The sequence below is a fragment of the Rutidosis leptorrhynchoides genome, chromosome 6, assembly GCF_046630445.1.
Source record: "Rutidosis leptorrhynchoides isolate AG116_Rl617_1_P2 chromosome 6, CSIRO_AGI_Rlap_v1, whole genome shotgun sequence".
Taxonomy (NCBI): Eukaryota; Viridiplantae; Streptophyta; class Magnoliopsida; order Asterales; family Asteraceae; genus Rutidosis; species Rutidosis leptorrhynchoides.
In genome coordinates this window covers 160,878,514-160,891,494 of record NC_092338.1, presented here as the reverse complement: position 1 = coordinate 160,891,494, position 12,981 = coordinate 160,878,514, and positions in this window count along the sequence as shown.

Sequence of the window (12,981 nt, the reverse complement as noted above, 5' to 3'; positions counted from 1 at the left end):
TAATCGTGCCGTTTCTAGTTTAATTCATCAACCGAATTAAGTTTACTAATTAATATAACATATTAATTCAAGTAATCCACTAAGGATCAAGTACGCATTTAATTACTTTAAATACCAAAAGTTTCACGTAGCCACTGTTAACTATTCTGAAGAAAAAAAATTCGGCGTATGAAAATCGTATGATTTAACTAACGATCGTCAAGTATTTAACGGAAGTTTTAACGGAAAAGCTCCGTTTGTTACATTACCCACCCGTTATTGAAAATGTCGTCCCGAAATTTGGATGATGGTAGTTATTGATGAAAATAAAATATTTTCGTATCATTAGAAATCCACGTTTCAACGTGAGCTTGAATTCTATAACGAAGTTTGCAAATAAAGTTTATACTTGGCTTGAATAGTTTGTCTTTCCAGACATAAGCCTTCATACATTCTTTTAATAAAAGAATTTGGTCATATATGAGTGTTTCGTCAAAGAATATGATAAGATTAAATAATCTTTCGAGATCTCTATACGGATGGACTTCTAAGGTCCGTTCGGTTTCGTAATGAATACGAGTTAAGTGTATAGAATTTCTTATCATTAAAAATATGAATGAAATGATTCGGTTACGTGTAAAAATACAACTGAATATGTCACTAACGGATGTATTGAAGTAATAGTTGTCCGCCTTGACTTTTCGATGTAATCACTATTGAATCTCCTAAATTTAAGGGATTTGAATATAATCGTTTGAAATCTGTGAGATTTGGATCCGGTAATTAAGGAAATTAGAATCCTTTTCTTTTTGATTTAATACGATTATCTTAATCGGCTGACGCGTTGCTATGGTAAAAAGTTTTGATATAAATTAATCATCTCTGCGTCCTTATTTTCTCAACCTCAATCTTCTTACTTTCAAAAGTCTATTTTCGAAAATTTTGTGAAGATGCTTCATCCGCTCTTGATTTTCGTTACTATTTTGACTGTGTATACAGTCATTCTTATTTTTAGTCTACCACCAGAAGAATCTCTGTTCTTCTATAATGCTCTAGGGGTGACAGTATTTTTAATTCTACCACTCCTCTGTTTTTCAATACTTATTGATATAAATGGTTTATGATCTTCCATGTTTGTTGTCTTTTATATTCTGACCTATTTTTCGAAGACTCATGCTTTTTATCCAAGAAGATCTTCAACTTCTTCTTCTATACATGGTCAAATAATACGGATCAATGGCTGGTGATAATGCAGAAACATTCACTGTTCATCGTCATAGTATCCGTTTTTACCTTGTTTTCTCTTCTCGACTTTAAATCAAGCAAGTAATGGTCCAGAATTCGTAGGTATGGAGTTTCGAATGATCATAATATACAAGGTAGAAAGGAAAGGTAATAGCACAATTTGATTTGTCAAATTACCAGAATATCCGAAAAAGACCGAATCATCAAGAAATATATTTCCTTGATATGTTTAGAAGTTAAATAGAATGAAAGAGTTATGTAACATGGTTCATGATGATTGTAAGGTCTGTGAATCATCATCTTCCATTGGAAATTCAGCATGACTTCGGAGCAAGATATTCTCTAAAGATGTCATCGGATCCAGAATTACCTGGATTCTTTGAATATAGGGTTTGGTCCTTGTATTTTTCCTTGGTCTCCTTCATGGTTAGCTCAATCCGTTTTTCAGTTCCAAATCTGAGCCTTTTTCAATACGTTATTCTTTATCATCAAACTTTTGGCCATTAAGACCATTTATAGCTTTTGCTGCTTCGTCAGCATTCTCAAGGTTAACGAATCTGAATCGTTGGTTATCAATCCGAGATGGTTTCAAGAGATTTTATTTTTAGATGATTAAACGCTGATTGTAATCGTTAACGGATCTAATGGTTGACGAATAGGCGTTGTTGATTTCAAAAGTAATGAATGATAATTTCGATGGTTTAATGTGATAATTCATCATAGAATACAAATGAATATAATTCATGAATGTAGTGATCTTTAGGAAGATAACACTTGCTAAAGCTTTACTTAGATTCCGATATGTCAAAATTAGAATATGTAGTAGTTGTTCTTTAGTGAACGGATACACATATCTTGTGAGTGTAATTAGTATAGTTACTGATTATTGAATCAGAATTTGAAGAATGTATAATGTAACATATTAATGTGAGATATAAATATTTCTCGGGTTTTACCTACCCGTTAAATATTTTTACAATTTACAGTTTGTACAAAAGAGTTTTTAATTACAATCTTAATGAAGATATATATTCGTATATATTCTTCAGATGTAATCATGGGTTTAATGAGTTAATATAATATTAAACTCATTTGATTTACGGTTGAAGATAATCTCCAAAACCTTAGAGATTTCATAATTGTCGCGAAATATTTCGCTAATGAAGTTATGAATCAACACTTCATCGTTAATTGTTTATTGATATACCTCGGTATATGATATTGATGCTCGTGAAGTTCTTGTGAAATTTACAAGGCACGAATAATGTTTTCTAGAAAGTTTCGAGTACATCGAAAATAGAAGTGAAAAATCAAACATGTATTTGAATAATACACTTAGTTTATTATGAAATGGAGTTTATTGTGTTGAAGCAGTGATTAATGATTGTTAAGTCATTAACGAAGGATGTACATCATAGCATATTAGTGATATGATTTAACCAAGTAGTACATACTAGTTAAGATTCACACGTAATAGTTTAGTACGAAAAGATTTATTATTGTTCCAAACCATATATATATATATATAAAGTATACATATATAATTTTTTTTTCAGGAAGAATGAGTCAATACATCTTAACTCACAATTAATAATATTCCTTGGTATCTATGGGGTGTATGATGTTGATATCCGAAGTACCGAGTGTGATGTTGAGGTGTGGGATGCGGATGTTGTTGTTGGTGAAGCTGATGCTGTTGGTGGTGATGTTGATGGTACTGGTGGTGCTGGCTATGCTGCTGGTGCTGCTGATGCTCTTAGATTTCGCACCATATTCTCCAGAGCCACTACTCGAGCGCGAAGCTCGTTGACTTCTTCTACTATTCCGGGATGATTGGCGGTTCGGACAAGTGGATGAATAAGATCTAGAATTCTGGATATTAGATATTCGTGGCGGGATATCCTGGAAATGAGGGTGAAAATGGTGTTCCGGATAGGTTCGCCGGTAAGTGCTTCAGGTTCTTCACCAAGAGGTGAATTCGGTTGGTGGAAGGGATCGCCTTCTTCTCGCCTCCATTGATTAAGTCGACTACGAACCCACCCCCAATTCATCCAGAAAAGATGATGGCTAATAGGTTCGTTCGTTCCGGTTACGCTGTCCATGGAGCTTGAGGAATCAGATGAGAAATCCATATTATGTGTTTGGAATAGGGTTTGATATGAATTGAGTGTTGGATGCTATGTTTGTCTCCTTGAATACGTGTATATATAGCAAAAGATTTCCGTAATTTACGGAAGAAATTTAGGAAAAGTGTTAGACAAAGTCTATTGGGATAGATATGATAAGATATGATAAGATATGATTTGTCTATACTCCAATAATGGCAGTATGATGTCGGTGGATCAAAAATGATAAGCATTGAGAAGTAGTGATTGGTCGTGACTAGCAGTGAGAGGCGGCGTTGAGTAGTACTAAGCAACGATAAATAGCAAGGAGTAGTGGTATAAGATGATGAGTATGTCCAGGCAGTGTCTTCGTAGTGCCAAGTAGAAATCAGGGGTGACGGACAGTGTCGGGTAGTGACGAATTGTGACGTGATTACACGCTCCTTATAGGTTATAATAACAATTAAATCGTACGGTGTAATTTTCTACTCATATTTGAAATTAAACGGTTTATGTTCTAAATGGTATTTATCCAAGTAACCTACTTGACTCGTTCTCAATTCCTTATTTTGCGGTGTCGGAACTTCTATATGAGTTACCGTAATGTAATCCCGGTCATTACATTACGCTATCTCACATTTCCATTCGACATCACTCCATAAGTTCAAGATGGCGTAATCAACTTAATTTAGTTAAATCTCGCGTCGCGTGTACGTATGTGTTTTGTAGTATGGTGTTCAGTTCAAGTCCATATCATATGAGTGTAAGGTGTATATGTATGTGAGGTAATGTGTAGCCCTACATGTAGCATAGTGACACATACAGTGTAATTACGGTGCATAAAAGTCGTCCAAGACACACGACTATAGTCTAGACTTCACTAATGCGCCCTACGGTTAGACACACTAATGTATCCTAGTTCCCTATAGCCAAAGCTCTGATACCAAATGTAACACCCCGTCAAAAATTCCTTTAACGGAATGTTAACTCTGGTCCCAGTGCTTGGCTTGACTTCTACGTAACAGCAATATTCTACAGCGGAAGCAATTAATACCTGAGAATAAAACACGCAAAACGGATCAACAACAATGTTGAGTGAATCTACAGGTTTTAGGTAAACAATACAGTATGGTTAAGAAATACATTTCGAAAAAGGTTATTAGTGGAAGACCACCAAGGTTCAATGTTAAAAGTTTGTAGACAACTCCGTGTCCTATTTCAAAAGTTTGTTGACAATACCATGTCAAGTTTCAAATATTCGTAGACAATACCATGTCAAGTTTTATCTCATTTGTTGGTAAACCACAATTTTAAATAACGTTGTATAGTATCTGAAAAACAGTTATCAGAAATATAGTTTAGTTTCCTTGACCACGAGATTTTACAAGTACAACTTCAAGTTGCGAAACGTTTGCATAATCTATGAGCACCTGAATACTAGCAATGACCCGAGTATAGAATCCACTATACCCGCCTTTACCTCATAAAAATGTTATACACTTGTACGAATGTATTATGTTCAAAATAAATGCACCACAGTTTTTATAGCGGGTGAGGTTGTCAACCTAACGGATCCGTCCATCTAATTTGTGCCTACACCGATGGTACTTAAAGTATTCAAGCTAGAGGCTTTGTGTACAAACTCAATATGCAGATATAGTACTCGTGTCAATACAAAAAGCATTTGTAAAAATGTAAGTAACAACAGCGTGTATTCTCATCCCTGAAAACATGTAAAAAGCGGGACTGTAGACTCACCTTTGTATAAAGCTCGGATTGAAAAGTGGACAATTTACTTGTACGGTTTATAGCCGAGTAATGCAACCTAAGTATATGTATTTAGGTTGGTCAATAAATATGTCTTAAACAAGTGTGGTTTCATAGTATAAGTTGTCTTATTGCTTGAATCGACGCGTTTCAAAGTAGAAGTCAACATACAGTCAACTAATTCATGCAAGTCAAACAAAGTCAACCGAAGTCAAATTGAAAGTCAAACTTGGTCAAATTAGTCAACTAAAGTCAACATCAGTAGGTTCATGTCAAATGTTGGTCAACATGTCAAACCTAAGTCAAACAACACGTTTTAGATCATAATTGGTCAATTTCACAATTCCAGTTTATCGTTGTGCACAAAGTTCATGTACATGTAGCAAACTTAGCATATTATCTCATAGTACAAAATTCATGCAAACATGGAAAACTCCAGATCATAAGTATACTCAAAATTGATTCCAAAAAGTCTGGGCAGGGTCTCATACGATAATTAAAAGTCAGGAATCAGAAGGGATACATTTATGGTTTGCCAAGTCAGTTTCTGACCGCGCACTGATTACGTTTTGACTATAACCGGAGCTAGGGACATGAAATTGATACAAGACCAGTGTTCATAGTTCAAGGACAAATCAAAATAACACATATCAAAAGTTGAGCAATTTTTGTTTAGCCAATTTGTACAGTTTATTCGTACAAGTTGAACATTCAGTTTTTCAGCTCAAATAAGAATTTACATAAAGTATGGCCCTATTGTGCCCAATGCATAAGGTTTCAGAGATTGACATAAACTAACAATAAGTCACATATCATGTTAAAATTCATATTCCAGAAGCTTACATGCTCATTCAATAAACACAATCAACAGAGTATAAAACAGAGAGCAATTTACAGATTCGATTCTAGTTTCGCTAGTCACATTCGTACGCGATTATCCGAAGATCTAGATACAATTAGCCTATGATATCTACATGAAAGATGAAGTACTTTTTGTTTAAATTTCAAATATGCAAAGTTTTAAATCCAGAAGTTAACACATTTTATCATACAAGGCTGTTTTCATGCAAGTGCTGTATAAATCCACTTTTTCACTAAATCAAGCATATCTCAAGTTATACATAAGCAAACAACATGATATCCTAGTGTAACCTGAGTGTTTTTAAATTACCTATCCAATGGTATTAATTTCACAATCCAATTCGTGGTCTATCAAACCCAGAATTTCCGATCAATCACAAAAACACAACGTTAAATTCAATTGGTCATAACTTGATCATCCGGAAACGAAATCAAGTGATTCCAAAGCCTAAAGTTAATAATTTTTCGAAAGCTAATCATCTAAACATGTTATAAGATCAGATCAAAAGTCAACTCTTATCAGATCCTAGAGAATAAAATTCGTTTTTCATGTAAACAACATCAATTGATCAAATTAACGAAAGAAATTAACATGTACGTGTATAGACTTGAGCAATTGACAACATACACTATGAAACTTTATAAAAAAAAATCAGATTTTTAACAATATGGGTTTGAGAGATTTTACCACAAATCAAGCAATTACTTGTATCTACGCGTAGAGGAGAATGAGAGGAACATGAATCCGCAAGTAATTTAACGATCAAGCAATTGTGTGATGTTTAATTTGGGATTTAAGATGACGGTTTATAGTAGAAGATGTTGATGATCAAAGTAGGGCTGTAGTATGAGGGTTAAAAATAATATTGATGCATGTATGCACATGTGTGTGTTATAGTATAAGAAGGAACTAGTGTTTCAACTACCAAAAGTCAACAAGCATGAGCCTAAACTAATAGTCAACATGCATTGGCTACTCATGGGACCAAGGATGATGAGGTATGAGGTCATGGCCATGTGGCCTCGGGCTCGGGTCTCAGGCTCGTTTTGTGTAAAAGCTCGTTCGCGCGTGGTTCGTTTCGAGTGCCATTAACCGTACCGAATCTCCAGAACGTTAACTAGTCGTTGAAACAAAATCACCGTGTTTAATTCATTAAGTAAATAATAAATTAAATTTCTTTCATAAGTTCAATAATTATTAACAATAACAATAATTATTCTATCATTTTTCTGAGTTCCGTTAACTGAAAAGTTTTATAGGCGATTAACTTTAATCGTGTCGTTTCTAGTTTAATTCATCAACCGAATTAAGTTTACTAATTAATATAACATATTAATTCAAGTAATCCACTAAGGATCAAGTACGCATTTAATTACTTTAAATACCAAAAGTTTCACGTAGCCACTGTTAACTATTCTGAAGAAAAAAAATTCAGCGAATGAAAATCGTATGATTTAACTAACGATCTTCAAGTATTTAACGGAAGTTTTAACGGAAAAGCTCCGGTTGTTACATCTTCCATTTGTGTGTTAATGCTGTTAATGGTTTGGCTATCCGGGAAAAATCTTGAATAAACCTTCTGTAATAGCCAGCAAGACCCAAAAATTGGCGTATTTGCGTTGGAGTCTTTGGGGTCTCCCACTTTTCAATGGCTTCAATCTTGGCTGGATCAACCTGAATTCCTTCACTGCTGACAATGTGACCAAGGAACTGTACTTCCTTCAGCCAAAAGGAGCACTTGGAAAACTTTGAGTATAACTGTTCTTTCTTTAACAGTTCCAGCACCAACCTTAAATGTTGTTCATGTTCTGCTTCATTCTTAGAATAAATAAGAATGTCATCAATAAAGACAATAACAAACTTATCCAAATACGGACTGCATACCCGATTCATAAGGTCCATGAATACAGCTGGTGCATTTGTCAGCCCGAACGGCATGACTAAAAATTCATAATGACCGTAGCGTGTCCGAAATGTGGTTTTCGAAATATCTTCTTCTTTGACACGCAACTGATGATAACCCGATCTTAGATCAATTTTGGAGTAAACAAGTGATCCTTGCAGCTGATCAAACAAGTCATCAATTCTCGGTAATGGGTACCGATTCTTGATAGTTAACTTGTTTAATTTGCGATAATCTATACACATTCGAAAGGATCCATCTTTCTTCTTGACAAATAAAATCGGAACTCCCCATGGTGAAGTACTCGGTCGAATGAATCTAGCGTCTAGTAATTCTTATAACTGGCTTTGTAACTCTTTCATCTCAGACGGTGCAAGTCTGTATGGAGCACGAGCCACTGGTACAGCTCCTGGTACTAGATCTATTTGAAATTCTACAGATCTAAATGGAGGTAATCCCGGCAACTCTTCCAGAAAGACTTCAGGAAATTCTCTTGCCACAGGCACGCCATTGATGCTCTTCTCTTTCTCCTTCGTTTTGACTTTATTAACATGTGCTAGGATAGCATAGCACCCTTTCTTCAAGCACTTTTGGAATTTCAAGCAGCTAATGAGTTTTAGCTTTGAGTTACCCTTCTCTCCATAAATCGTTACTTCCGTTTTATGCTTACGGGGAATGCAAATTGCCTTCTTGGCACACACAACTTCAACTCCTATTTTGGACATCCAGTCCATGCCGACTATTACATCAAAACTTCCTAATTCTATGGGTATCAAATCAATTTTAAACGTTTCTCCGGCTAAATTATTTTACAATCACGGCAAATTTTATCGGCTTTAATTAGTTTACCATTAGCTAACTCAATCATGTACTTAGCATCTAGAGGTAATGATGAACAATTCAATTTAGCATAAAAGTCTCTACACATGTAACTTCTATCGGCACCAGTATCAAATATAATAGATGCAGATAAGTCATTAATGGTAAACGTACCCGTAACAAGCTCCGGGTCTTCACACGCCTCTCTAGCATTAATAACAAATGCTCTTCCCCGTGCATGTCCGTTATTCTTCTCTGGATTCGGGCACTGGCTCTTAATATGATCTTGTTTCCCACACCCGTAACAAGTAACAGTAGCCAAGGCAGTTCTATTTGCATTGGTGGCAGGAGTCTTGGTGCCATTTGTATTTGTAACGGGAACCCAACAATCTTCAGCAAGATGACCCCTTCGATTACATTTGTTGCACACCACATTACAAAAACCAGTGTGATGTTTGTGGCATCTGTTACATAAGGGATTATGCCCTTTGTAACCCGAGCTTGAACCACTACCAGCACCTTGCGTGGTTTCCTGTTTCTTAAGAGACTGTTGCTGGTGACCTCGATCACGGTTTCCATCCCACTTTCTTTTGTTATCCGATACCTTGGCATCGGTATTTGATGCGTTTTTATCCAGGATGATCTGATCCATTAGCTCGTTTGCCATGGTTATAGCTTCATGAATTATCTTGGGTTTGGATGCTGTAACATTGGCCTTGATGTTCTTTGGCAGACCATCTTTGTACAATTCAATCTTTCGCTCTTCCGTTGGTACCAATTTAGGACATAACAAGGCTAATTCCATGAATCGCCTGTTATAGTTGGTAAGTTCGGTTCCGACAACTTTCAGATTTCATAACCCGGCTTCCATTTTTCTAACCTCGTTCCTTGGGCAGTATTCAATTATTAGCATATTTTTCAACTCCTCCCAAGGAGTATCATATGCTTCATCGCCCCCTATAGCTTTTACATAGTTTTTCCACCATGTAAGTGCACCATCCTGTAATGTGCATGAAGCATACTTTGTCCTATCCCCTTCCGTACAACCACTGATTTTAAATACGGACTCGAGCTTTTCGAACTATCGGGTTAAACCGACTGGTCCTTCTGTTCCGCTGAATGTTGAAGGTTTGCAACCTTGAAATGCTTTATATGTGCATCCAACATGAGGGTTGGTGTTATTTGCTGATGCTCTTGCCGCTTCGACCCAAAGCGTACGGTCGTTTACGCGTTGGTTGATAAGCTCCTCAATTTCTTGTTCCGTCATTCGGTTTAATCGAGCCATGTTTCTTCAATAAACATATAAGATAATTAATTACATAGAATATTATAGATGTAGTGAGTAATTAATGGTACATCATGGCATATTAATAATATGAACCAATTATTATAAAAGCATTTTCTTCTTATTAGCATTTTATAATTATTTCTAGGGTATTACCTACCCGTTAAAGTTCATACTTAATAGCTTAGTATAAAAATTAACTACTACAATCTAGATAATATTCTATTATGAAAAATTTAAAGTAAAATCACATAATCATTTCACGCTTATTCATGATATAACAATACAATACCAGTATTTCACATAGGTTTATTTTACATAATACATATGTAGAATAAAATAAAGCACACTACATAATATTATACATGGCGTGAAATGTTATCATAGCGGGAGGTGATTCAAAAATGATGGGGCCTTTTAGTTGTTGGTGAATCAATTTGTTTAGGTGGAATGAGGGATAGACGCACAGTGTATTTTTTTGTTGGTTGTGGGTTGGAGGTACTTGGTATCTTGGTGGGATTATCAGGGAGATTTATATGGTAAGGGTGGTTTGGTGGTAAAAGGTGTCGATGCTCAAGCCCTACTACAATAGGAAGTTTAACATCCCTTGTTGCGTTATTCCAATCTTGTTTAGAAATTTCTTTGACTTCCTCCTCCGCCTCAGGATCGTTTTCAGGTTCTTTCACTTCTGGTTCTTCTGGAATTTGTGAATCTTCCCAAAATGCATCCCACTCTAGGTCATTATCATCATCAGTTATATAGATGATTGATACATCTTTCTTCGAGTCATCGTGGTTATCAGATACGTCAATGATTGGTACTTTTGCTGGAGATTCCTCTTCGGAGTCGCTGAATGTGATAATGAGGTTGGTGCTAGAAGTAGACATCTATCACACATTAACTACCACATTAGTAATATACCACATAATATTTACATGTTATAGTATTTAATTTCCGACCAAAAATGATAAGCAATGGTTTTCAAAAACAAGTTCGGTCAAAGTCCAGACTCACTAATGCATCCTAACAAATACCGGTCAGACACACTAATGCAATTTCTGGTTCGGTAAGACCTCTGCTCTGATACCAACTGAAATGACCCGTCCATATTACTATAAACGCAGTACGCTATTCATTGGTCCCATAGCGAGGTAATTGACCTCTATATGATACGTTTTAGAAAATATTGCATTCGTTTCATAAAAAGCACACCATTATTATACATAATATGAGTTTTAAACATATGGGCGATTATTTACAAAATAATCCCCATGATACATCAATTTTCAAATATTACAAAGGTGACATAACAGTCGAATATAATACATGACCAAAGTTTTATTGAATGCAACCCTCTTTTAAACAAAAGCATGAGACTCTATGCAAAGCTTGCTCAGATAATGCGACAGCGGAAGACTTTCTTAAGGACCTGAGAATAAACATGCGTAAACAGTCAACACAAAGGTTGGTGAGATATATAGGTTTAAAGCTAGCATCGATATAAATATAGACCACAAGATTTCATAGTTACAAACATTTCAATAAAGATATTCTATAAGTTGTTGAGTGCTTTCTTTCACCCATATGTCTTACTTTCTTTCATCGCCTCTTGTCTTCGAGATGTTGCTTTCTTTTTATTGATGAAGAGTGCATCTTATCCGTCTTTTATGGTTACTTCATTCATCTGCTTGGCTAATGCCTCTTGATTAGCCAACAAATTCTCCAGCTCTATTAATGATGGTTGAGTAGGCCATCCTCTCACAGCGGCTATAAATCCATTATACTCGGATCTTAAGCCATGGATGATAATGCTCTTCATCCTTGCATCACTCACTTTCTCTTCAGGAGCAAGCTGAGATATCTCACGGCAAATAGATTTCACCTTGGTGAAATACTGGGAAATAGACAAACTTCCTTGTGAGATACCTGCGAGCTCATTTTCCAAGAGCTGGAGGCGTGCTTCATTCTTCTTTGAAAATAACTTGTCAAAAGTTTCCCAAGCTGCCTTCGGTGTTTTCTCGTCACGGATGTGCTCCAATAGATCCTCCTCGATTGTAGTCTTTAATATAAATAAAGCCTTCCCGGCCTTGATGTTCCATTTTCTCAAGGCTTCAGCATTTTCTTTCGGTGGAGGCGTTGTGTCACTGCCAGCAACTATTTCCCACAAATCCTGTCCTTGTAGGTAGGATTCTATACAAGTCCGCCAATAACCATAGTTGTGGTTATTGAGACTCTTGATTCCACTGCTCGTACTTGCAAGATCTGTCATCATGACGTCCAACGTCCAATAAGCTTGGTCCCAGACCAATGAGCTTTCACAGTTCCTAACTGCGCTCTGACAGAATCTCCTTAGGGCCTTGGTGTTAACAAGTCGATGTAAACGTCCAACGTTTACCGATGAGTACCTCCACTAGCAATGGTCCCGAACGACTCGCTCTGATACCAATTGTTGGAAGCTTCGACGAGCCCAACACACCACTATAGAGGATCTAGACTATACTAGACTCACTACACCAACACTTTGACGTTGGTTAGCCTTTAATTTTATAAATCCTTAGTGCACAATGTACTTAGGCGACAGTGTCGACCATATATCTTTAGGCGGTATAACCGACCATGTATTACTTAGGCGGCAGAGCCGACCATATAATAAGAACAATAAAAGTGCACTAAGAACTTAAACACAAACTAAGGCTTGATCGGGAAACTTAACAAAAACACTTATATTAAATTACAATTACAATATTACTTACAAGCTTTATCTTCTCTACTTTCGCTAACTCACACTCTTCTTCTCTTCTTCACAACTCACTTCTTATTTCACTCTCACAACTTCACACCTTGCACAAATGAACCCACCACCTATATTTATACTACTCCATGGAAGTTTCTAGAAACTAGATATTTCCATGGATATATAAATATCTAGATATTTTTATAAATATCTAGATATTTCTTACACATAAATATCTAGATTTTTCTATACATTTTAATATCTAGATATTTTTCATATACA